This window comes from Hemiscyllium ocellatum, chromosome 17 (genome assembly GCF_020745735.1).
Source record: "Hemiscyllium ocellatum isolate sHemOce1 chromosome 17, sHemOce1.pat.X.cur, whole genome shotgun sequence".
Taxonomy (NCBI): domain Eukaryota; kingdom Metazoa; phylum Chordata; class Chondrichthyes; order Orectolobiformes; family Hemiscylliidae; genus Hemiscyllium; species Hemiscyllium ocellatum.
The window spans coordinates 45,221,311-45,248,489 of NC_083417.1; the positions used below are offsets into that span (position 1 = coordinate 45,221,311).

General features: G+C 40.3%; 10 non-coding genes across 10 annotated transcripts; all 10 read left to right on the plus strand.

The window, feature by feature from the left end:
* Positions 1 to 24,897: 24,897 nt before the first annotated feature.
* trnaw-cca (transfer RNA tryptophan (anticodon CCA)) lies at positions 24,898 to 24,969 on the plus strand. The gene has a single exon. It is a non-coding gene; the product is annotated as a tRNA-Trp (tRNA).
* Positions 24,970 to 24,992: 23 nt separating this feature from the next.
* Positions 24,993 to 25,064, plus strand: trnaw-cca (transfer RNA tryptophan (anticodon CCA)). Its single transcript has one exon. It is a non-coding gene; the product is annotated as a tRNA-Trp (tRNA).
* Positions 25,065 to 25,089: 25 nt separating this feature from the next.
* Positions 25,090 to 25,161, plus strand: trnaw-cca (transfer RNA tryptophan (anticodon CCA)). Its single transcript has one exon. It is a non-coding gene; the product is annotated as a tRNA-Trp (tRNA).
* A 25-nt stretch (positions 25,162 to 25,186) lies between these two features.
* Positions 25,187 to 25,258, plus strand: trnaw-cca (transfer RNA tryptophan (anticodon CCA)). Its single transcript has one exon. It is a non-coding gene; the product is annotated as a tRNA-Trp (tRNA).
* A 25-nt stretch (positions 25,259 to 25,283) lies between these two features.
* On the plus strand, positions 25,284 to 25,355 carry trnaw-cca (transfer RNA tryptophan (anticodon CCA)). The gene has a single exon. It is a non-coding gene; the product is annotated as a tRNA-Trp (tRNA).
* Positions 25,356 to 25,380: 25 nt separating this feature from the next.
* On the plus strand, positions 25,381 to 25,452 carry trnaw-cca (transfer RNA tryptophan (anticodon CCA)). Its single transcript has one exon. It is a non-coding gene; the product is annotated as a tRNA-Trp (tRNA).
* A 24-nt stretch (positions 25,453 to 25,476) lies between these two features.
* On the plus strand, positions 25,477 to 25,548 carry trnaw-cca (transfer RNA tryptophan (anticodon CCA)). Its single transcript has one exon. It is a non-coding gene; the product is annotated as a tRNA-Trp (tRNA).
* A 25-nt stretch (positions 25,549 to 25,573) lies between these two features.
* On the plus strand, positions 25,574 to 25,645 carry trnaw-cca (transfer RNA tryptophan (anticodon CCA)). The gene has a single exon. It is a non-coding gene; the product is annotated as a tRNA-Trp (tRNA).
* Positions 25,646 to 25,670: 25 nt separating this feature from the next.
* trnaw-cca (transfer RNA tryptophan (anticodon CCA)) lies at positions 25,671 to 25,742 on the plus strand. Its single transcript has one exon. It is a non-coding gene; the product is annotated as a tRNA-Trp (tRNA).
* Positions 25,743 to 25,767: 25 nt separating this feature from the next.
* Positions 25,768 to 25,839, plus strand: trnaw-cca (transfer RNA tryptophan (anticodon CCA)). The gene has a single exon. It is a non-coding gene; the product is annotated as a tRNA-Trp (tRNA).
* The last annotated feature ends 1,340 nt before the right edge of the window (positions 25,840 to 27,179 follow it).

Here is a 27,179-nt window from a genome sequence, read left to right on the forward strand (position 1 = left end):
GACCTATTTGTGTATTGGTGATTTGATTGTAACACAATGAATCGATACATCATTTTCTGTATTTTGCAGGAAAATTGTTTTTACTTAAAAGTGCGGTAGTATCATTTGATGAAAAAACATTTCTCACAAAAAAGTGAGAAATATGAAGAATCTTTCCCTTATGCTGCTCAGTTTGATCAGGTTACAAAATCCATCATGTATAAAAATCCATAAAATATTCCCATATCAATATTCTGTACACACAACCAATATACAGTGAGAAACTTAATTTTTTGATGATTTCAGGATTTGTTGAGTTTTTTTTATAAGCTATGACTATTAGATAAGAATTGAATAGAGCAAAAGCTTATGTCAGATTGAAGTCCAATATCTAGCATGCATGGTACTTAGACCCTATCAGATCTTCCCAGATTTGAATTACTATTGCAGACAGAACAGGCAGTTTTACATTCGAAGAATGAAAAGGACAAGAGGCTGCAGATCTTAAAACACTGCAGTGGGCTCAAGTCTGAGTTTGTGAGGCAGAACATCACACTGTCTGTCAGATAAAGAATATGATACTTGAGTAAACAAAATTATGTATCTGAACCCATTCTATAAATGCTATAAAATCTTAGTGTCTGTGTAATATTCTATATTTTCACTCCAAATAGACAAAAGTGTAATGCCCATGGGAGTCGATTGAGACCATTTATTTTTTTGCAGGTTTATGGAGGATAAATCAAGATATTTACATACAATGGGAATAAATGAAAAGGAAAGAAGTGAACAAATGGTTTAATTACTGTTTCAAGAGAGAGACTCTTGGAGGGAATATTGTACAGTTTTCAGATGAGTCTGGTTTTAGGACTATCTGATTTTGGATTAGTTATTATGTAACAAATTAGGGTGAATTTTCCTAGCCCCGAAATGGTGTAGGCAGCACGGTGACTCTATGGTTAGCACTGCAGCCTCACAGCACCAGAGACCCGAGTTCGATTCCAGCCTCGGGTGACTTTCCGTGTGGAGTTTGCACATTCTCCCTGAGTCTGCGTGGGTTTTCTCTGGGTGCTCCGGTTTCCTCCCACTGTGCAGGTTAGGTGGATTGGCCATGCTAAAGTGCTCATAGTGTTAGGTGCATTAGTCAAAGGGAAATGGGTCTGGTGGGTTCCTCTTTGGAGGGTCGGTGTGGACTGGTTGGGCAAAAGGGGCCTGTTTGCACACTGGAGGGAATCTAATCTAAATTTGCTTTGGGGGTGGCACGGTGGCTCAGTGGTTAGCATGCTGCCTCACAGCTCCAGGAACCTGGGCGACTGTCTGTATAGAGTTTGCAATATTCTCTCTGTGTCTGCGTGGGTTTCCTCCCACAATCCAAAGATGTGCAGTTAGGGTGGATTGGCCATGCTAAATTGCTCATAGCAGTAGGTGCAGTCGTCAGGGGTAAATATAGGGTAGAGGAACGGGTCTGGGTGGGTTACTCTTCGGAGGGGTGGTGTGGACTTATTGGGCCGAAGGGCCTGTCTCCATACTATCTGGGATCAAATCTAATCTCAAAGATCAGTTGGGGAAATGTTGGGAAATTAGAAAAGTTAGATTTTTGAAGTAGAGGTAAGAGAATCTGATTTTACCTCCAAGGTTTCAACAGTGAAATCTCAAGTGAGTGTGGGAGGGCTATTAGTATGCTTTAACATCTCATTAGTATTCAATCTCAAATTAGTTATATGCAATCCCCTATTCTCCCATACACTGGCGAAAAACTAAATGGTAAGAATTTCTGACATCAAAAATTGGAGCGGGTGGCTCCAACTCACCACTTGCTTCATTTAAGCCAGAAATTCCCAGCATCTTCTGGCACACTTCAGGGACAGTAAGCACCTTAAACCCTATTCACAAAGGTTGGCATCAGACATACACCAGCACCATCAAACCAGCATGGTACAGTTCAGAATAACTTAGAATACAGTTCACCATTCAATTCTACATGTTGGAGCAGATCAACACCTTAGTTTACAATACTCCTATCAGGCCACTTCATACACAGGGACAGACACACACCTCATGCAAAGAAACAGGATGTAACTCAGGGCTCTTAGAGTGCTCTCTTAGTGCTCACTCAGTCTTCACCAACTTGAATGTTCACAGCATCTCTGCTTTATCTTTTTTGCAAATTGCTACATCATTCAGAACTTTAAAGCTTACATACTTCCATTTTACTTTGGTTCTTACTGCAGACATAAAGCCAAGCATCTCGTGTCATCAATGATCAATCATGGCTGTGGATATGCTACTGTACAACATTCATGAATATATTCCCACTTTACAATGTCATCTGTCTAACTGTAGCTACAAAGATACACAGGCTACTTGCCCTTACTGTCATACAATGATTGAACTCAGTCTAAGGGAGTATTACTCTTTCTTCAACATCTTGGTGTAGCATAATATCTTATTCATGACTGACCATGATCCAATGCCATTTTCATCTTGGAATAAAGGCCTCTGACTTTTGAGAGATCAGACCCCTGACTATTCTCTGTGCAGATCCCGCCTGACTGACTACTAATCCCCTATTGGTTACGTTGGACTTGCAGATGTGACCATGGCCCATTCCCCAGACTGTAATGATATAGGATCTCTAAATCTAACCAGCCCTAGTGCCTGATTGTGTCCAAGCCACTGAATTGATATCAGATGATGCCCTTGACTTCCTGTGCCACAAGTTTTTTTTTATTTCAAAAATATACTTTATTCATAAAATAATTTGATGGTCTGTACAGTTGGTCATGCCATACATATGTAACCATTTACATACAGAGCTCAGAATGTATCATTTTTATATACAGGTCTGTACATTTTTCAATCATATGCCCATATATTTAGCTGAGGCGTCAGCAGAGCCCAAATGACTGCATGGGCCCCCTGCTCTTCTTTAGGCAGGCAGATGTTACACAGTGGTCTTTCCCCACCACGCCTTGGCGGCCGCTGCCCTGAGCTTCAGCCCATGCCTCAACACGTAGTTCTGGACCTCGGAATGTGCCAGTCTGCAACACTCAGTCGGGGTCAACTCCTTCAGCTGGAAGATCAACAGGTTTCGGACCGCCCAGAGAGTGTCCTTCACCAAGTTAACGATCCTCCAGGCGCAGTTGATGTTCAACTCGGTGTCCGTCCCGGGGAACAGGCCGTAGAGCACGGAGTCCCACGTCACGGCGTTACTCGGAAAGAACCTCGACAAACACCACTGCATTCCTCTCCAGACTTCCTCTGCATAGGCACATTCCAGAAGAAGGTGCGTGATAGTCTCAACCTCCCCACAGCTGCTTCAAGGGCAAGTCTCTGACTAACAAACCTGAGTGAAGAACACACCACTTAGAGACATAGCCATTTGACTGAAGCATCTTTACTATGTTTCCCATTTTGGTACATGTTGCAGGTGTGGCATTGTGTAATGTAGTGCCTTAGTCAGGTAGTGCATGCATGCTGAGGTGAGCAGCATTAACTGCATGAGGTAACTCACTAGAATTCACAGGGAGAAACCCATCATGAATCTCCTGAAACTGACTCTTACGCAATATTTGGTGAACTTCAGCCTATCATACATAAGCACTTGATTTTAACCTTTAGAAAAAAAATGTAGGTTATTATCTAATCCACATAATAAAGTGGAAGTTTAGGATAAATTGTTTTTTTTTCTGTGAGGGGGTAGGAAAGGATGCATACATTTTATCAGCCAATTAATTGAGAATTTTCTTTCCCCATTGGTACATTTCCCCTCCCCATATTGGTTGTGAATTTTCAAATTTGTTAAGGTGTCAATTCCCAGGAACTAATCATTCAACGTTCATTGACTCATCTCCACATTAATTCAAGCAACGCTGAGTAGAAAATATGATGAAAAGAACTTTACAATTGAAATTGCTCACAATTTCAAGATGCAGCTGCACTGCTGCTTTTGCCAAATTCACAATAACAATTGTAGCAGATTAACTCTGGCTCCACTTTGGTAATCTGATCTTCTTATGTATTAAAGTAAAATACAGCACAACAGTATGCAAAAGTATTATATTCTGAGAAAATGAAATGACTATTACATGTCATAAATTTATGAGAGGCTAATTTCCTTACATTCAACCACAATATAATGAAAAAGAGAGCTGAAATTTCTTTAGAAGGTGTTTCAGCTTTTGCAAATTAATGTTTGGTCGAATTTAAACTGCTCTGTTATGAGTTGGTTCCTGAATCAGACAAGAGTGATAAACTCTTTGCTTAGCTGAATATCTTTTGCATGTTTAGAAGACACTTTGACTATTGAAGTACCTTTGAAAATAGACCTCTGTAAACATGCAAAACTGCAGCACCTCATAAAGAAACAGGGATTACGAAAACTGTCTCCAATACCCTCTGAGTAAAAGATTATGGGATAGATCTTACATGAATATCATCAGTGCAATCAAGTGGAATTGGCTAGGCAAGCAGCACAGATCAAGGAGTTATCAATATAAGGATGTTTGGAACACCAGGATTTTTTAGACTTTTTTATGGCTGTTCAAAATTCAATTTCCCCAAATCAGGACCCAGCTGCAAAACTGAACAGGTTGGAGGGGTTGCAAGACTCTGACAAAGACACTGCTTTGCTCATTTAGTTTGGAGGGTAGGCAATTACTGACACTCCACTCTGCAGCTTCCTGCCTCTATTCCTGATGAAGAGCTTTTGCCCGAAACGAAACGTCGATTTTCCTGTTCCCCGGATGCTGCCTGACCTGCTGTGCTTTTCCAGCACCACTCTGATCTAGACTCTGGTTTCCAGCAACTGCAGTCCTTGTTTTTACCTAACTGCTGACACACCTTGAAAGGCTTCTCATCAAAAAATGCTCAATTCATCAAGAAATTAATGTACACTAACAAAACTGCTAAATGGTTGTGTTTTTGAAAAGTGTCTTTACATCAAGTTGCTCACAGCAAGAGCTCTGCAAGCCTTAAAGAATGTTATTTTTTGCTGATTATCCAATGTATTACAAAATCTGCACCATCTTATAACTCTAAAATACAACAAGGAATACTATTCATGAGCACGTAAATTATGAGCTTCCAAGTCTGAATCATTTGTCAAAAGACAGGCGTTGGCTTTTACATGAGTAATCATTATGAAGATGAAAGCCATCCCTTTCATTTGTCTCACTCAAGGAAGATGCTTGGTCAGACTATTCCCGCCATTCCTGCCTGAAAAGTAACTCAAAAGGAACCAAAATGATTTCAGAACTGCATTTATATTTATATTTATAAATATTTTTGAACTGGATTGTGTTTCTGCTGGTCCTTCTAGATATGATGTCACCTTGGAGAGCAGGACTGGCTGGAATATAGAACACACCAAAGAGGTGGTAGCCTTGCCAATACATGCTGCTGCTGACAGGCATGTGAGTCGAAGCAATGCCTCCAAGGTTGTGCTATTCTATGATTTTATGAATGAGCAGATTCACATCAGAACAGGTTTGACTTCAGCATCAAACAGGTTGGTTAATAAGGAAAAAAGAATATGGATTTGTTGACTAAAATCCATGGGTTGGCTTTGTACGTGAAATCAACCATAACTTGAGTATGTATAATGTTTCCCTCATGGGAAAAAAATAAATAATTATTTTCTGTGATACCTGCACAACAGTATTGGTTCAAGGAACATTTTACATTCTGGTTATGCAAATGTATTTTCATGCAAATTTCAATTGTAATGCAACTGACCCAACTTCAAGCTTAATTTCCTGATAATATTCAAAGCAGACTTTAAGTCAAATATTCTGATTCAAAAATTCTGCTTCTATGTAACTCAGGGGAGAAAGTTTAGTGCAAACCCCCAAAAGGTAATTATATCTTTTAAATTAAATGAAACAAAATGATTTTCTCCAACAGAACATTGCCTGAAGTTAAAGTTCTGAATTTATACCTCGGTAAAATGATTGAACAAGTAAATGGAGTTAAGTAAGCTGCATCATTACAACCTGATTTGCAATAGCATGAATTGACCATGATACATTTGTTTAATGGACAGGGTACATGAAGGAAGTTTTAGATCCATTTGAACTGTTGAGGATCAACTATTTCCTTGTTTACTGTTTCCTGCCTCATTCTTTATTGATTTTATTTCAGCTGGTCAGTGATCATTAGTTTGAACAACGTGTTGGTTTAATTAAATGTAGGCTGGCAGAGCAAGCAAAAATAATTTCAAGCTTTGCTGTGCAACAATGGTAGTTAACTTTTTAAATTGCTTCTCACAAATATATCCTGTTTTCTGATTCTCTCTTTAAAGACTATGATCAGAAATATACATATACTTTAATTAATATATCCACATAATGCACTTCTGTTTCAGTCTCTGTAATCATTCCAGTCAAAACACAGAACATTGCCTTCCAAATCACTTTGCTTCTTTTTAAATAAATTCTGCAAAACTATTAGGTCAAAATGTAAAGTATCTAAACAGATGGCAGAAAGCCTTTCTTCTGATGTCAAAAAGTTCCTCAGAGAAAACCCTTCCAGGCTACTGAAAGCTTGGCACATTTTTTTTTAAGTTTCAAAAAATAAAGCAGCAATTGAGTTGTGAAAATGTTCTTAGGCTCTTTTTAATGTCACAGTCTGTTGTTGGAGATTATGTTGAATTATTCAGGGTTAAATCAAACACATTTCTGCAGATGGAAAATTGGCACACGCACAGCATCATGCTGCAGATAGCTTAACAAAGCCTCGAGCCGCTACAGCTGTTTTACTTTGTTTCAGAGGAATCCAAGGCGTGCTATAGGAAATACATAATAGAACAAAAAAAAACTCTTCAACAGAGAAAATAAATGAAGAATAATCCATCAATTCGAACCATTGTTTCAGAAATACAAATACAATATTTACCCTATAAACCAGTACCGAATGTCCAGCCAATCAGCTGGATCCATACACAAAAGAGTTAATATCTAAAATGCTAATGAAATGTTTTCTGGTCAATTCGCATGGCAAAAAGCAATCTCCATGGTAAACACACCCCAGGCCACATTTAAGTTACTTGATATTATCAGAGGCGGAAGAGGGCATGGTAGGATGGTGCATTTTGCACAGTGTGTTTAACTGACAGAGTACTGAAGTTCAAATCCACTTCTAATGGATGAGAACAGTTCTTTGTAATTCTTTATGCTGGATCATATTGTAGAACAGAACTCTTATGGAAAGCTCCATTGTGATGAACAACCTTTCCACACTGAATCCTCCTCCAAAGGTAGATATTCCGTCTGCCATGCATCACATTCAATATCGCAAAGAGAGCTAAAAGAAATAATCCCAGATAATCTCAAGATGAGGCTAACAGGATTTGTACTGTTTAAGATAACTTTGGGGAGAGCCAGTATAATCTGCACATCAGATTATTCAGGACTAATCTCATTCCGCAGAGTAGTTCTTCTTGGGAGATTTTAAAGATCTTAGACCAGCTCACAAAATGATCTACCTTATTGAGTGACTGACAATGAGATAGCCTCAGTCCTGTCAAGGGGTGGGAATTGATCAATTAATCCTCATCCACAGGGGTCTGCTCTTGGAGGAGGTGGCAAGAAGATTATTCTTGCACACTGGGGCACTTTGGGAGGATAATATAAGGAAGTTTGTAGAATAGCAGCAATGCCACCTATATCACCATTTATTACACATTCCCACTGACAGTTCTCATCAAATTTGTGAGATTCGTATGTTTTGTCATTTCTTATTCCAATACTAATCAGATTCACATTGCCTCCAATTTATTTGAAAATTTGTAAAGATTCATGAGAAACAATTCCATGTAGATTATAAAACAAGCACATTTTTGTGTTTTCTAAAATATTTTATATATTTTAAATATATTTCATAGTATGTTAATTTTTTTCAAACCTATGGGTTCAACTGGTTTGTTTCATATCTGTGAAAGATTAATTTCAATTAATAATGTGATGGAGTTAATCTTTTTATGCTTATTTGAAAGCCTATATTTTCATTTTCTATTGATATAATTTTACAACTCATGTTTTTTTCTTTTCAACTTTTTGCTTTTACGATATTACTAAAATATTTTTATCAATCAAAAGTGAATAACTTTGTTATTCCTTCACTGAAGAGGAAGTAATGTTGAGGGAAGAAGGACTCTTTTTTAAAATAGGATGTAATGAAAAACTTAGAATCAATATTAATATTTTTATCAACATTAATCGTCCTGGAAGTTCAAGGGATCTTGAGTGAGGTCTCCCTCTTATGAGACCACTCAGTGACACCAGCTACACTGAGTTATTCCATGTACCCCAGAGTGAATGACTGAGTGACCCCCATTCCAAATGGCATGCTGCATTCCAGAATACTCTTCCAGCATCAGACTCTTTTGGTCACACATTATCTGGTATGAAATCTTGGTCCGGAGTTTAAAGAGAAACTGCTCTGGCACTGGTAGACCAACTAAAAAGGGAGAAAATTAACTCTTAAAGGTTCACATATTAATAGGAAGCTTGACATCTCAAAACAAAATTGAAAAATCCATTCCAGATTCAGTTTATCAATTTTTCTTGGAATTGGGAAAGACTTAGAACAATATAATTGTGCACATCCAGTCTTTCCTTTTTATTTTAACTCTGTGAACAGTGTTTTGTTTTCAATAACATTCAGATCTATTTCATTGAAGCTTTATAGCTTCAGTTTGCCCTGCTGTTCTGTGTCTGTAATTAGTTTGATTTCATGAATCATTCAGGGTTAAATTTGCTGTGTTATTTCTTTATCGTGCCTCTTATTCCATTAACCTCCTTACTCAGTCTCCATCTCCTTCAGCTTATTCACATCTCCTTTTGACACCAGGTTTTCCGGATATCATAAATTTTAATGACACTTAACCTTTCTTTCCATAGGGACAGTTTCATAGCGTGTTTCTCATTTTGTCATCTTTTATTGTGCAATTGCCGTTCCACTCCACAAACAGCCATTTTGATTCTTCTAATACTATTTCTTCTGAAGTATGAGTCCATCTTCCTGCAATGCTGACTCGGAATTTGTATGATGTATGAAAATATTATAAAAGTCCTGCTTCCACTATTTTATTAACCTACTTAAAAAATAAGAAAAATGCCACTGTTAAAACAAAAGGCAAAGAAATGTACTTGTATGCTAATATTCTGAGTTTAATTTTGTGGAATGCACCCCTAGTTTCACCCATTGCTCATCCATTTTCTCCTCCAGCTATCAGTTTTCAGTGGTTTCTCTCTATCTTAATTTCCCAAAAACATTCCTTCAATTTTGCTCTGAACATTCCTGCACTACTCCGTACCTATGTTCTCTGTACTGTCCTGTTTGTCTCCTGTGCATTCTGATCCTGCACTGCCTTGAGTCCACATACTAACTTCTCCCTCCACTGGTGTCTGATGTAATGCATATCCCACTTCTTTATGGACATTTACAGAGATAGGATCCAGGAATCAGTAGGACCTTTACAGCTCTATATTGTTTCACCGGGCAGGTCATGTGTTGCTGCCAGCACAACCCACTTGGCATTCTTAAACTGTATCAATAACAAAAACTGTGCAGGTTACAGCCAGTGCTTTCTGCATTAATCTCTGCCCTGGTTAATTGATATAAGCTTGAGTAGTGTCACCCGAATACATTCCCTGAAAGGGCAAAGAGATGCGTGAGTACATAACCAGTACAATAATCTATCATCATTTCCAACTGTGGGTATCTTTCTGAACTGAGTAACCACAAGTACAATAGAAGCAAACTATACTGGCTGATTTCAGGGGAACATTGTATGTCAGGAGAATAGAAACAAGTCCTCAAGCCTTTTGGTTAGATTACACATGATAAGCAGCTTAACATCACCTACCTGTTATGTCTTAAAAATCTATCAATTTCGGTTCTAGAATTTCATATAGAGTCGTAGAGTCATAGGGATGTACAGCACAGAAACAGACCCTTTGGTCCAACCTGTCCATGCTGACCAGACATCCCAACCCAATCTAGTCCCACCTGCCAGCACCCGGCCCATATTCCTCCAAACCCTTCCTATTCATATACCCATAGCCTCAGCAACTGTATAAGGGACAGAGAGCTCCAAGTTTTGACTAACTTTATGTGAAGAGATGCTTCCTGATTCACACCTGCTACACCTGCTCTAATACTTGGTAAATACTCTCTTTCACTGGAAACCTTACTAAAGGAAATAGTATTGTTCTCACAAATTCTCAATGCATCTGAATTATGTGACCTTCTCTGCTCAAGAGAATATAAGCTTCCTGTATGCAATCTTCCTGACAGATATTTTCTCATCAACCTGTTCAAAGATGTTAATGCATGCCTCTGGAACAGGTGGGACTTGAACTTAATTCTCCAAGTTCAAAGCTATGGACACTACAGGTATGTCATGAGAGTTCCTCAGTTCCTCATGATTACCTCTTCTAGCTACAGTATCATTTTGGTAATCTGGACTGCAGCTCCTCAGAGATTAGCATATCTTTCTAGAACTGTTGTGCCAAAAATTAAACATAGTTTTCTGGATGGGATCCAACTGAAGGAAATGTAACAACATCCAGCATTCATAACATCTTTGTATTCCAGCATTCTCAGATAAATGCCAAATTCCATTAGATTTTATAATTTTTTCATCTATTTATCGGTTTCATGCCATCTTAGCATCTACGCTCCCTAAACTGGGGAGGAGTTGGCTAGTGGTATTATCACTTGACTGTTAACCCAGAGACCCAGGATATGGCTTAGGGACTCAGGTTCAAATCTTGCTACAGCAGATGGTTGAATTAGAATTCAATAAAATAAAAATTTGGAATGATGACCATGAAACCTTTGTTGGTCCTTGGGAAAAAAAAACTGGTATCCTATATGCTTTAGAGAAGAAATCTGCCATCCTTACATAGGTCTGTAGGAAGGAGGTTGTTAAACCCACATCAGACCCACACCAATGTAGTTGACTGCCCTCGGCCAATTCGGCAATAAATGCTGGCCCAGCCAGCAAAGCCCTTATCTTGTAAATGGTTTTATTTTAAATTGTACTGCTGATTGCTTTTTACAATTTTGTTTATCTTTCTTTGTTCCACATGAAGTTCCACATTAAGTAATATTGCCATCAGGAGTCTTAATTCCCTGGAAGAAGACATGCTACAAATCCCCATGTGCTTCTTTTCAGGAAGGTTTATGGCAATAATGAAAATCAAGCACTTATTAGGTCCTTTCCAAGAGCAAGGAATCTGTAGACTCCCCACAGTGTGGAAACAGACCATTCAATGCAACAAGTCCACACCTACCCTCTGAAGAGCATCCCATCCAGACCAATCCCCCTACAACCCTGCATTTCTCATGGCTAATGTACCTAACCTACACATCCCTGAACACTATGGGCCAATCTACCTAACCTGCACATCTTTGGAGTGTGGGAGGAAACCAGAGCAACAGAGATGGGGAGAATGTCTGTGTGGAGGTTGCACAGTCACCCAAGGCTGGAATCGAGCCCAGGTCCCTGGCACTGTGAGGCAGCAGCGCTACCCACTGAGCCACTTGCCATCCAACAAGAGATGTCAGCCAGGAGTCAATAGCTATTCATGGCTCAGTAGCACTCCCAGAGAGGTGATGGCTATGGCGAGTAATATACCCACGGAGGGCCACAGGTTAATGTTGGCAGAAAGGAAATGACATGGGTCACTGTTTGGCAGCAAGGGCAGAAAAGTAACCCTTGAGATTATGCCCGCTGCTCTCAGAATCACCGACAAAGAGAAACAACCTCTCTACTCCTACCATGTTAAATCCTCTAATACGTTTATGCACTTCAGTAAGGTCTCCTCTCATTCTCCTAACTTTTAATGAGTTCACCACCCACTCAACACCTCTTCATAACAAAATCCCATCATGAACTGCCTCCAATGTCAGTCCATCTTTCCTTAGATAAGGGAACCAAAAACCTTCCACAGTATTCCAGCTGTGGTCTGACCAGAGCCTTGTATAGTTTCCGCTAGATTTCCTCATTTTTATAATCCTTTTAATCCTTTGAAATATAGGTCAAATTCCCTCTACTTTCTATACTACCTGCTGAGCCTGCGTGCTAGCTTTGAATTGCATTGGAAATATTGTGTAACAATGAAGCGTTTGAGGTCATTTAAAAGCCAATTTATAAAAGCTAAATCTCAATTTATAAAAGCTAAATAATTGAAGCATGGAACATCTTTCCCAATCTCAGAACAACTCAGCAGGGTCAATGAGGTGAGAATGCAGTGTGAAGGTCTTAGTGAATCCAACAACCTGGAAAAATTCAGTCAGTATCAGCGATGGCCAGGCTTCTTTTCAAAACACTTCTTCCTTTTGTGAACCTGCTTTACAGATGAGCACCTACTCCCATTTTTCTACTTCATCTGGTTAATGCCTCATTGACCTTCAACTACTTTCACTATGCATTTGGAACAATTAATATAGCTCCATCTTTCATCTCTGCTGAAGTTCCAAGGCAGAAACTCTTGGCCTACGTCTCCCACAGAAACACTAGCTGACTTCCCCGAAGCTATATGCCCAGACAAAGGGCAAACAGGATGATCACTGAGATCCGCCTGGAGGAGACTTTCAGCAGGGATTCTGTGTGCAGGTTATCAGCTCTTTCAATGTACAAACACCTCACAAGGCACAGGTTTCTATGGTGGGTCGTTCCTGACATCTGCAGTCTCAATTAAAGCCAGTACGCAAGGTCAGCAGATAGCATGGAAAATAGAGGGAATGATCTATATTTCAATGGATTATAAGGATTATAAAAATATAAGGATTATAAGGTCACCATTGCAATCAATCACAACGCTATGTGATGATCATGGCCAATAAACTGTCTGTCAATGGAGGACAACCCACATCAACCCCTGCAGTGTCTGTCTCTCTCTATGTTGTGCAAGCGAAAGCAGGAAAGTGAGAATGTCTGTAATGATTTATGTACAGAGAAGGAAAGGATATCATTTGTGGAGGGTGAATGTGAGGCATAGGTCTGCAAGGGCAAAGTTGTATGGTGAATGTTCATCACAGCTCATCTTGGTGTAAGATCTATCTGCTAGATTTGTACCCATCAAACTCTTCCCTGCTAGAGGTCTACTGGTCTAGTGTGGCAGAGGTAAGCTACATGGTAGTCAAATGAGAACAGGCTCTTTTCATAAATAATGTTGAGTTTATTGCATGATAGCAGCTAGGTGCAATGTACATTGCTATGATAGACATCAGACTGAATTTTATCAGAAACTGGTTGTGTGTCAATTTTGACTACTTTCATGTAAAGTTTCTAGAGTCCTAGAAGGTTTCGTCAGCACACTACTCTCTGCAACGCGCCTCATCAGCAATGCACCATGCTGTCACTTGTCCTATCATGCTTCTCACCAGAGGTGGAAGGACTCATTACTGCTAGGACCTCCTGGGATTCCTGGTGCAGGCGCCATTTTTAAAATTCAGATGTACACCCGGTGAAGTGCTATCAACCTGGAGTTGCCTTGCACAATTTCTCGTCAAGAATTGATGCAGGGATATATCACCGAAACAGATCCTTCAGTCCAATTAGTTCCTGCTGACCAGGTATCTCAATCTGACCTAGTCCCATTTACCAGCATTTGGCCGATATCCTTCTGAACCCTTTATATTCATATTCCCATCCAGATGCCTTTTATACGTTGTGGTTTTGCCCGCCTTCACCACTTCCTCCGGCAGCTTATTCCATGTACATACTACTCTCTGCATGAAAAAGTTACTCGTCAGCTCCTTGTAAATCCTTCCCCACCCACTTTAAACCTATGATCTCTAGTTCTGGACTCCCCCACCCTCGGAAAAAGTCCTTGGTTATTCACTCTATTCATGCCCCTCATGACTTGATAAACCTCCAGCTTCCAATGCTCCAGGGTTAAGCCTCTCCCTACAGCTCAAATTCTCTTACACTCGAAACATTGTCTTCTCCACCTGCTGATGCTGCCTGGCTTGCTGTGTTCTTCCAACCTCATGCTGGTCTACCTTGGATTCCAGCATTGCAGTTATTTTGTCTCAAACCGTCCAGTCCCGATAATATTCTTGTAAATTTCTTTTGCATCTTTTCAAGTTTAACAACACCCTTCCTACAGAAGGATGACCAGACAGGCGTATGAAAAATAAAAGTGGTCTTTACACCGTCGACCAAGGCTCATGGCCCACCATGTTCACAATTGAATGCACCATTTTCTCTCACTATTGTCAATCTTCTCAGTCACTCAGAACACTTTGTCATCTCCCCCCCCAGCTTCCTCCTCACCCTCCACCCGCAGTGCACCAGGATTCTCAGCTGTGCCAGCCACTTTCACTTGATTTGATTCCTTCATTTGTCTCATTGAGAGAGAAAACAGCCCACAATAGGGCCAAAATAGAGAGCACATGACTATATATGTGGTTCATGCTCCGGCAATCAAATAAGAACTATCGCTCATTGCTGTATTACTCTCTCATTACCGCCACTGTAAATGTACTGTCGACACACTCATGTTTTTCTACAGCTTCTTAGCAACTCAATGTCTGCTTTGTCTCCTGCAGGCACCAATGGCATTGGTACTGTCTCTACCAAAAAGAGGCCAGCCTGCAGAACAACTCCTCCTCCACTTTCAGCCGTTCAAGTTCTGACACCTCAGTGGGAACTAGTTTAGGGTTGGGAACACATGTTGGTGAGCACATCACTGTCATGTTTCAACTGTTGATCAAGGAACAAAATCCCCTGGTTGCTGACACTTTGAGGACTGCCAGAGGCTAAATACCTGCACAGACCCAGGCAGGAGAGACCCTGTCATGTTGGCTATTCATGAATGCACAAACACACAAGGCAATGGCAGGCAGGTTTGTCTGAAGCAGTGGGTAAACTGACTCAAAAGTTGTTGGAGCCCACTGACTTACAGTCAGAGATAAGTTATAATGGTGCATGAAAAGATGGCTATCCAATTAAATATATACTGCCATTTTGTCTTCAGAAAGAGGAGACAAATACGGCGAAACGTGACACAGTGTTTAGTGAGAGTGAGGATCTGAAGGAAATCAGGAGAGAAATAGTGTTGGAGAAATTGATAGTATTAAAGACCAATGAATCCCCAAGACCCGATAATCTACATTTTAGAGTAATTAATGAAGTAGCCCTAGAAATAGTGGATATAAATCTTTCAAGATTCTATAGACTCTGAAATAATTCTTATGGATTGGAGAGTTGTTCATGTAACCCCACTGTTTAAAAAAGGAGGCAGAGAGAAAACCATTATTTATAGCTAGTTAGTCTGACATCAGTAGTAGGGAAAATGCTAGGGTCCATTGTAAAAGATTGGATAGCAAACAGTGACAGGATTAGACAGACTCAGCATGGATTTACAAAAGCAAAAGCATGCTTGACAAGTCTACTGGAATTTTTCAAGGATGTAATAACTAGTAGAGTTGATAAGGGGGAACCAGTGAATGTGTTTTACTCAAACTTTCAGAAGGCTTTCGATAAGGTCCCACCTAAGAGATTTCCATGTATAGTTAAAGCACAGGGGATTAGGGTAATGTACTGATATGGGTAGAACACTGGTTGGTAGAGAAGAAACAAACATTAATAATAAATAGTGACAATCAGTGACTAGTGGATTACTACAGAGATCAATTTTTGGTCCCAGCTATTCATCATATAGATTTAGAGGAGGGAACTAAAGGTTTGCAGCTGACACAAAGCTGGTGGAAGACTGATCTGTGAGGAGAATGGAGACATACATTTGTGTAATTTGTACAAGTTAATTGAATTGGCAAATCAAGGTAGATGAAGTATAATGCAGACAAATGTGAGATCATTCACTTTGGTAGCAAACAGGAAGGTAGCTCAATATCTGAATGGGGATAGATTAGGAAAGGAGTAGATGAATATCTTGCTGCAATTGTACAATTCCTTAGTGAGACCACACTGGAATTGTGTGCGCACGTTGATCTTCTTATCAGAGTACAGATGTTCTGGCTGTGGATGATATACAATGAAGGTTTACCAGGCTGATTTTTGGGATGACAAAACTGACATATGAAGACAGCATTGGATTGGGTAGGACTATATTCATTGGATTTCAGAAGAATGAGTGGGGATCTCGTAGAAAGCTATAAAATTCTAATAGGACATGTCAAGGTAAACACAGAAAGGATGTTCTAATCACCAGAGAGTCCAGAACCAGAGGTCATAGTCTAAATTCAATTAAGACTGAGATTAGGGGAAATTTCTTTACCCAGACTGTGATGAGCCTGCAGAATTGTCTTCCGCAGAAAGCTGTTGAGGACAAAATATGAATTGTTTTCAAGAAGGAATTAGATATGGTTTTTAGGGCTAAAGGTATTGAAGGGTAAAGAGGGAAAGCAGGAACAGGGTGCTAACATGGATGATCAGCCACAATTATACTGAATGGCAGAGCAAGCTTAAATAGCTGAATGGTCCAGTCCTGTTTCCTACTTGTCTATGTTTCCTCTTTTAAACAATCTGCTTTACCGTCATCCTACAATGCCTTCTGACTTATAAGCTGAAGACTGTGCCAACATGTGTCTCTTGCTGCAGAGGACTCCAATGAACAATTAGATGGGGAGGCGTGCAAAAAAACAACAATGAATATGCACAACAAAATGTTTGGTGTGTTGGAAAGGCTGCTAGAAAACCTGTAGCTAATATAAAAGTGGAGACAGGAGGAATCCATTACTGTTCCATTTTACATAGTTTACTGCAACCCCTGGGAATTCAACAATGTGGGAAATAAAATTGTAACTTTAAAATGGATGGCCCTGAGAACTGTCAATAAGTGCTGCAGTCCCATTCTCCAGAGCACCTTGCTCAACAAAATGTTGGCAGCAGTAATCATGGTAGTAGACCCAGAAAGGAATGCTTTAAATCACTTAGTAAGTCAGTTAATAATGACATGGGCTTATATAAAGTAACAAAAGAATGAGTAGTCATGATTTGGAGATGCCGGTGTTGGACTGGGGTGTACAAAGTTAAAAATCACACAACACCAGGTTATAGTCCAACAGGTTTAATTGGAAGCACACTAACTTTCGGAGCGATGCTCCTTCATCTATCACCTGATGAAGGAGTGTCGCTCCGAAAGCTAGTATCCTTCCAATTAAACCTGTTGGACTATAACCTGGTGTTGTGTGATTTTTAACTGAGAATAAGTAGATTGTCTTATGATGATAAGTGGACAGACTGGCCTTGTTTCTACTGGATCTTATAACAGCGAGGGGTAACTTAATAGAAGTGTACAAGATTCAGAATGGTCTTAACATGGTGGATGCAGAAATAATGTTTCTTCTTGGCGATGAGCCCAGAACTAAGGGATACTATTTAAAAATTAGGTGTTACCTTTTTAAGACCGAGATAAGGAGAATTTCTTTTTTCTCTGGCAACTTGTGCGACTTTGGAATTCTCTGCACTAGAATGCAATGGAGATAAGCTCATTAACTATTTTAGGAAAGACTTAGCTACAATCCCATTAAGCAAAGGAATCAAAGGCTATTGTAGTTGGGAATGTGGAGTTTGAAATATAAAGTGATCAGCCATGACCTTACTTATGCTCTTTCTTTGTATCTTCTTATGAAAACCAGAGCAGCTATGAATGGGTACACTTCTATCACTATTAATGAATTCCATCGTTAAACTCTCTGAACAACAAAAAGATATTAAAAACATGCATTTTAAAAGGCATCATGACTCACTTTGAATCCCAAGAGGATGTAACTTACAATAAATACATGCACACTATTATGGCCGAAGGTCAAAATGAGTCCATTAATCAAGATGTGCTGTATCAACCCCATTGCAAAGAGGAGTTTCAATATGGAGTCTGCTTTCTGGTAGCTTCATAAAAGCGGAGATATCCAAAGCATCTTATTCCAGAACGGATGAGACAAAACTGTATCAATTTTCCTTCACTATAAGGTGAAGCGAGTCAGTCCAGATTTTAAGGTTTGATTTCTGGAATTATAGGTTGTAAATTCAAACTTGAGCGGTAATATCCAAAATCTAATATGGTTAGGTTTGCCTGGAGCACCATAATTGCCTTTCAAGATTTAGCCAATACTGTCAGAAACACCAAATATAAAAAGATAAGAACATATCCATATTCATAAATAGTCTGTAGAACAGGAAATTAATTCTTGTTCTTGAGACAATCAAAGGTGGTTTCTGTTAACATCAAAGAATTGTGAATTTGTTACTTCAGGACTATTACATTAAGTTAAAGGAGCTTGGGGGAAAATATCCTCAAATATCAGCTGCAAAACAGTTGTTCATGTTACTCTATGCTTAGGAAAATGCATATCTCCCAGGAGAGAAATAGAGAAATAGAGAAATAACGATTTAATTCATTGGTGACATGCACCAAAATATCATCCCTTTATACTCTCACTAACTCTAAACACCATTAAAGGACAACTGAGCCCATTACAATTGATGCTAGAGTTGAAGATCATTCTTCTACCGTAAACATAGTAAAAGCTACTTAATGTGATTGCATGTGTGTGGCCTGCTTTGCAGGAACGCACAATCTCCGTGACTCCATGAAGTAAACATTGGACAACATTGTGGTTGGTATTAGTAAAGTTTTGAGATGATGAAGGCATGAATAATGTGTAAATATTAATTTTATTTCATGTTAATAGCAAGGTACAGAATCCAAAAAGATGTTGCAAGCAAAAAGTTTCTATAAATAAGTTTCTATGAAAGAAGCCTGTTAATGTACTGCAAATGTTTAACAGACTTTTATAAACAAGATGTCTATGATATCAAAATTAAATGCTGACAGAACTCAACATCTAACATTACAACCATCAAACTGAATATATATTGTGTGTGAATGAACAAGTAACCTCAAAAGAACCTTTCAGGACAGGTTTCACAAGTTAAATGCCTATATTAGAATGAGTATTTCTGCAGTTGTGTGTGGAATATATGCTGTATCTTAGTGTTTAAACAAAAGTCAGCAGATTTAAGTTGTATTGTACGAACAAATTCATAGTCGCAGAAAAATTTAGCTTGCTGGCAGGAATTCTTAAAGATTAAATAAGCAATACTAACATAGATTAACTATTGTATGTTAAACATGAGGCTATTGAGATCTGGTGATATGCAGAGGACATACTGATGAAATAGGTATGCAATCAATGAAGCACTGTACCTACACTTCCCAATGTCAAAACTTGACCTGATTTAATGGTAGGCTTTGAATTACAGTGTAAGCCATTAATAAGGAATTCCTTTATACGTGGATCATTTGTTCATAACAAACAGCCATCAATAAAAACTCAATCTTCATTTGTTTTCACTGAGCCTGAGTTGGGTTGAGTTCCGTTGCAAGGCCTAGCAGACATTTTTCATCATATTTGATCAAACTTGCCTCAATAATTACCAACCTGTTATTGTGCCATCCATCACATCCGGTACCAGCCCAGTCTTACCATGTGCCATTCCCAGAAGATCTTGACATTTAGTGAATATTCCAGAATACAATGCCGTTCCATGGGCCCCCATGCCTGTTGTGCACCCATCAATTTGGAGCACCCTGCATGACTCTGGACATTTGCCGTGGTCATGGCAGACCGAGGAAACTGGTGCCCTACTTTACGGAGGGACTTAGAGATGCTGCTGGATTTTGTGGCATGAGACTTCCTTTTCCCCCGGGACCAGCAGTGGAGGCCTCAATTCCAGATCATGCCTGCCTGGTCCGAGATAGTCATCCGGCTTAAAGCGGTCTTGGTCGGTCTGGAGAACAGCATTGTATGAAAATGATCAATGATCTTTTCAACTGTGAAAAGTGCCACCATCTTCTCTCTGACAGTTTATCTTTGCTGCTGTATCCACCTCCCATCAAGTTCATGCTCTACCATTCGCCTGATTGTCTCAACATCTTCCTTGCTCACCATTACACACGCCAAACCCCAACACCACAAATGCTGCAAAGCCCTCTGTGCTGCCAACTTACTCACTTGGGGCACCACCCCACCTGCACCAAAAGTAACAACTGTGCCACCCTCTCATCTCCAATCATATCTTCCTCTGACTCATTCCAAGAGGAACCTCAAATCTACATTCCCACTTACTGCTGATAACCTTTCATCCTATTGCTCACCAAGAATCTTCCCACTTCTGCCTTCAAAGTATTGAAAGAATATGCTTCTTCCAGCTTTTCAGAAAGTCAGTCCCAAAGTCTCTCAACCACCCATAGTATAATTATGGTTTACTTCTATTTTAAATGGATTCCCCTTCAATGTTCCCAGTCGCACAGCCCTCAGAGGGACTATGCAACTACATGTAAAACAGAGAATTTAGCTGCCTATCATTTTTAGCCAGTAATTCCAGTGTTTGCGCAATACCAGGCCTAGTCCACCCTTCTTTCTGGTCAGTTCCAGAACATGCTGTTCTAAGAAATTATTCACAAAACATTTTATGAATGCCTCATCTGGAAAACATTTGCCCATCTGACATTTCCAGTCAATATATCGATTAAAATCTCTCATAACAACCCTTTCTGATAAGTTCTAATTATTTCTGCCTTTATGTTCTACCCTATTGTGTGGTTACTGTTAGGGAACTCCCAAAAGTGAATTCTTGCCCTTATCCTTGCTAATCTTTGCCCTGTTTCCACATCCTCGTTTCCTGAACTTGGGTCATTCCTCTGGTGCTAATGCGATAATTAATTAACAGAGCTGTTCCTCCACCTTTTTCTAGTTTCCTGTGCTTCCTAAGTGGCCTGTACACTTCAAACTTCAGATCCCAATCCATGTCATCTTGCAGCCTTTTCTCTGTCATGACTACCAATCATATTTACTTATTTCTATTTGCAGTGTCAATTTGTCTGTTTTGTTTAAAATACTATATGTATTCAGACCTCAGTTTTGTTGTTTTATTTTATCCTCACGCCTTATCTGTTGATTTACGCTGTATATGTATCCTCTATCATTTATTATAATGGCCTGTTTGTCACTACCCGAAGTATTACCTTTCCTTTTCACCTTATTTCTGGTCTTTGATTTATTGTACTTTCTGAAATTTGATCTGTTGATTCCCACTATTTAGATCAAATTCTTCTTTTACTTTTTAAATTATGTACTAAAACTCCAATGCCAGCAGAGTTCACGTGGAGACTGAGGCAATGGCACAAATCCCACTTTCCCAAATAGAGTCATAGAGATGTACAACACGATCCAACCCGTTCATGCCGACCAGATATCCCAACCCAATCTAGTCCCACCTGCCAACACCCAGCCCAAGTCCCTCCATATCCTTCCTATTCATATATCCATCCAAATGCCTCTTAAATGTTGCAATTGTACTAGTCTCCACCACATCCTCTAGCAGCTCATTCCACACACGTACCACTCTCTGCGTGAAAAAGGTGCCCCTTAGGTCTCTTATATCTTTCCCCTCTCACACTAAATCTATGCCCTCTAGTTCTGGACTCCCCGACCCCAGGAAAAAGACGTTGTCTATTTATCCTATCCATGCCCCTCATAATTTTGCGAACCTCTAGACGCTCCAGGGAAAACAGCCCCAGCTTGTTCAGCCTCTCCCTATAGCTCAGATCCTCCAACCTTGGCAGCATTCTTGTAAATCTTTTTTGAACCCTTTCAAGTTTCACAACATCTTTACGATAGGAAAGAGACCAGAATTGCATGCAATATTCCAACAGTGGCCTAATCAATGTCCTGTACAGCCACAACATGACCTCCCAACTCCTGTACTCAATACTCTGACCAATAAAGGAAAGCATACCAAATGCCTTCTTCACTATCCTATCTACCTGAGACTCCACTATGAACCTGCACTCCAAGGTCTCTTTGTTCAGTAACACTCCCTAGGACCTTACCATGAAGTATATAAGTCATGCTAAGATTTGCTTTCCCAAAATGCAGCACCTCACATTTATTGAATTAAACTCCATCTGCCACTTCTCAGCCCATTGGCCCATCTGGTCACGATCCTATTGTAATCTGAGGTAACCCTCTTCGCTGTCCACTACACCTCCAATTTTGGTGTCATCTGCAAACTTACTAACTGTACCTCTTATGCTCGCATCCAAATCATTTATGTAATTGACAAAAAGTAGAGGACCCAGCACCGATCCTTGTGACACTCCACTGGTCACAGGCCTCCAGTCTGAAAAGCAACCCTCCACCACCACCTTCTACCTTTGAGCCAGTTATGTATCCAAATGGCTAGTTCTCGCTGTATTCCAAATGTCCCACAAACTAGAACTCACTTCTCTGTTCTTTGAGCCAGGTGTTCATCTCTTTAATACAATTTGCTCTGTGACACATTGCACAGGATGATTAAGAGTTTATGACATTTGAGGTTCTGCTTCACAAATTGTGTGCCTAGCTCCTAATACTGGCAAGTCAGAAGCTTTTCCTTTGTCCTGCCTACATTGTTGATACCTACATGACTCATGATGACTGGATTCTATCCCCTCTCTCCAGTCCCCACCATATGTCCAGAGCCTTGGCACTGGGCAGGCAATACAGCCAGATGGGTTCTCATTTTTACTTCAAAAAATAGCATCAATCTCTCTATGTTGTATCTAGCTGTTACCATGCAATAACCTATATCCTATTAAGACAAGAGCTTATTCTTATTAAGGCTCACTTGTAATTGATCCTTCACCACTGTTAACTATTTCGAGTCTTAGATTGAGTCAAAGGAAAGAGGATTGGTGGCAGCACCAACTCCCCTAGTGAGATCTCAGTGACTGCCTTTGACATGAAAGCAGAGTATGATTGAGTGCGATATCGAGAAGCCCAAAAAAATAAAGTAAATGAGATTCTGGGTGGGGTATTTCCATCTCGTCCAAAGCAAGATGGTTGCTAGATGTTAAACCGGGTCTCAGTTTGTTGTTGAATTAGAACTCTAGACCTTTTCCTTTGGGTAGAGTTAATTGACTAAACAGCCACACAACTCAAACCATGCACTGTCAGTATCGCCCGTTGCTCTTTAAAATATATTCCACTCAATCTATTCAGATATGAAATGCCACACCTCCAGGACATGTGGGATTTGAACACAAATACAGGGACATTGCTAATGTGCCACAAGATCACTATAAATAACAAGAATGGATTTGAACCTAATCAGGTGGAGCACAATGGCTGAAGTCAATCAACCTCTTGCCCTCTGTATTTATGCAGCCATTTAATCAATTAAACATAGTCAGTAACTTAACTTTGCTCTACAGATTCCTTCCTCTTCTTTAAATAAATTTTTAAAACATACAAACTTTGACCAGAAACGGATTAAAATTCTTCTATGTTGCACTTCATCATACAATTAATCAACAGATCCCATACTTTTTTTAAAAGTTTATTTTTACATGCAAAATGCCCTTAAAAAGAAACTGAAAATAATATTAATAATATTTTTTCTTAACACAATATTACATGCATTCATCACAACACAAGGCATCCCTCTTCAAGCACATCCAATAATGTTTTAAGGAAAGCATTTTTCTATGTAAAACAGCCTACTGATAATTTGTACTATCCCATTTTATTTAATACACCTCCTTTCTTTACAACATTTCCTTCTTACTAACAAGGTCAATCCTTAACTTTTTCCTCAGTGATACCCTTTGCCAATTGAACATTATCTCAATGGTCCATGTCACATTCCATGGGAAAATGTTTCTCAGATCACCTCTTACATAACATTTCCTTCAAATTACATAAGTACATCCTCGTACCTAATGCTACCACTCATGCCATTTCATTGGCTTGATATCCCAGGTCAATTGACAACATTTGCAATTCGTTCCCACCAAGAACATGATACACTTTGCTGTATTGGATGACACATTTGGAAGTCTGGCATGTGTGTGACATTGCTAAAAAGGGAGAGCTTCATATGTTTAAGGTTACCCACGGCTGGACCCTTAATGGTGCATATTAATGAATTTAATTGCTTTAATATTTTATTTTTTGTCAAGATTTCCACTATAGCACCACGTTTTACCATTATACTAAACTTCATTCTGAGTACTCAACCAGTTTAAATATCCAATCAAACTTCTCGACTGATCTGTTTCTCCTTTGGATGCAAAATCATCTTTCTGGTTTATCAGGCAAAGATTAACACTTACATGTAAAATTTACACGGATCCAAAATTACTCCCAACTTATTTTGTTTAATATCTAAGTTTATATATATATAAAGGCCTCAGAAACTTGATTTCCAACCTTAATTTCCTTTTTAATCAGGAAACTAATGAAGGGCTTATGCCCGAAATGTTGATTCTTCTGCTCCTCAGATGTTGCCGACTTGCTGTGCTTTTCCAGCACTACACTCTCGACTCTGATCTCCAGTATCTGCAGCCCTCACTTTCTCCTCAAATTCCAAAATGACCTTTTTGCGGAAATTCATTTATATCCATTGACTTACATCCATTGTGGGTTCCTGCAGCAGGGAAATCCAATCTAATATCTTAATCATTGAGTCCTTCTTTGAAATCCAGAGTCATTATTCTGACTGTAGTCTTAAAAATGACATTCTGGAACTCTTTTTTCCTGCATAACATCTGTATGATATAATGCAGAGTGTGAATATGCAGAAGGCTCAAAGGTGATGAAGCAGGGATTTTATATCTTTCCCCCTCCAGCATCAGGTCATTTCAGACATGAAGGAAATTACCATTAAGTAAAAAATGAGGTCTGCAGATGCTGGAGATCACAGCTGCAAATGTGTTGCTGGTCAAAGCACAGCAGGTTAGGCAGCATCTCAGGAATAGAGAATTCGACGTTTCGAGCATAAGCCCTTCATCAGGAATACTGTGGCGCAACGGTAGCGCGTCTGACTCCAGATCAGGAGGTTGCGTGTTCAAATCACGTCCGGCTCACTGAAGTCGACCATTTAAAATCCGTGAGCTTGTGGCGCAACGGTAGCGCGTCTGACTCCAGATCAGGAGGTTGCGTGTTCAAATCACGTCCGGCTCACTGAAGTCGACCATTTAATCCGTGAGCTTGTGGCGCAACGGTAGCGCGTCTGACTCCAGATCAGGAGGTTGCGTGTTCAAATCACGTCCGGCTCACTGAAGTCGACCATTTACAATCCGTGAGCTTGTGGCGCAACGGTAGCGCGTCTGACTCCAGATCAGGAGGTTGCGTGTTCAAATCACGTCCGGCTCACTGAAGTCGACCATTTACAATCCGTGAGCTTGTGGCGCAACGGTAGCGCGTCTGACTCCAGATCAGGAGGTTGCGTGTTCAAATCACGTCCGGCTCACTGAAGTCGACCATTTACAATCCGTGAGCTTGTGGCGCAACGGTAGCGCGTCTGACTCCAGATCAGGAGGTTGCGTGTTCAAATCACGTCCGGCTCACTGAAGTCGACCATTTACAATCCGTGAGCTTGTGGCGCAACGGTAGCGCGTCTGACTCCAGATCAGGAGGTTGCGTGTTCAAATCACGTCCGGCTCACTGAAGTCGACCATTTACATCCGTGAGCTTGTGGCGCAACGGTAGCGCGTCTGACTCCAGATCAGGAGGTTGCGTGTTCAAATCACGTCCGGCTCACTGAAGTCGACCATTTACGATCCGTGAGCTTGTGGCGCAACGGTAGCGCGTCTGACTCCAGATCAGGAGGTTGCGTGTTCAAATCACGTCCGGCTCACTGAAGTCGACCATTTACGATCCGTGAGCTTGTGGCGCAACGGTAGCGCGTCTGACTCCAGATCAGGAGGTTGCGTGTTCAAATCACGTCCGGCTCACTGAAGTCGACCATTTACGATCCGTGAGCTTGTGGCGCAACGGTAGCGCGTCTGACTCCAGATCAGGAGGTTGCGTGTTCAAATCACGTCCGGCTCACTGAAGTCGAAATTACCATTAACCAAGGAAGCATTTACATTATGAATATAGAAAGAAGCTGTGAGGTACATTGGGTTGAAGAATCCTATACCTTTTTGCTCCTTCTGCCCATAAGCCCTTCCTACCCCAAAGACCCATGTTTTTTTTGATAGGAAATGTTTCTATTTGATTGCTGTAGCTGTCCTGTGCACTGTCGCCACCTGCTGGTAAAGGTCCTGGCACACTGCTCAAGCTCCTCTGTTCAGCACCCTCCCTCAATGTTGCCACATGGAGGCTCTGTCACACATATCCCTGCTTGAAACATGTTGTCGTTGGCAATTACACACAGCAAAAGATGACCATTTGCTCAGCACTTTCATGATTAATAGGTTCAATTGTGCCATGATGGTGAGAATGGTCAAGTTCTACTGAATCATCTTCTTGCATCATCAATCTGGGCGAATGATAAGACAGTGTGATACTTGGCATTTCCTTGAGGAGACTTCCTCAGCTTTTTAGCTTTACTGTTGTCTTCCAAAGCGATCCAGGCTTTGGTGCTTCAGTTTCCATGACATGGAAGCTCCTCCCTGCACCATTTTCTTGAGCAGAAGTAGCTCTCCTCACATTAGATGCACCCCTTGGATTCACAACACATAGGTCACTCCAGGATTCTATGTCACTGTCCAATTCCACTCCACTTCAGCCAGCACATACTGACACTTCAGGTTTGTAATATTACTCAATGCCTCCACATCAGTTGCCAAACCTCCACAAGTACAAGAACAGGCTTGGTCTTATTATTATGAAGGTCAAGGGCTATAAAATTCATTGCATGAACCTCCAGAGGTCTCTGAGTGACCACTTGGAGTGAAGCCATTTTCCCACTTTGGCCAAAGTGCATATGGCTCCATTTGGATACGAGTCATTGATATTAACAGCCATTCGGGGTCAATACAACTGCTCACTGGCCAGATAAATTGTCTTACAGAACGTGGTGTCCTGCTTGATCATGAACTGCTATCAATATTTGACACTTGAGACTGTCAGGAAAGATGAGTTGCTTCATCCTCTCTCCTTTTCAAGAATCAGCTGATATAGAACTCAAATGTTCCTTCCTGACCTTTTTCTAGTGCCTCAACAGACTCCCTCATCAGTTGGTAGATGTGATGGATGTTGGACCTTCCAATAACGGTACAGTCTATTGACACTGGAGTTTCTCTTTCTAGAAGATACCAAAGGTGAACCAAAGCTGGCTTGGATCTCACACATAGGCACGTCAGTGACATTCGGTTGAATCTTAGTGCAAATATCTTAGGGTTTGGGGGCTGGAATGCTGCCTTTGACTTGGGTCAGGGACAAGG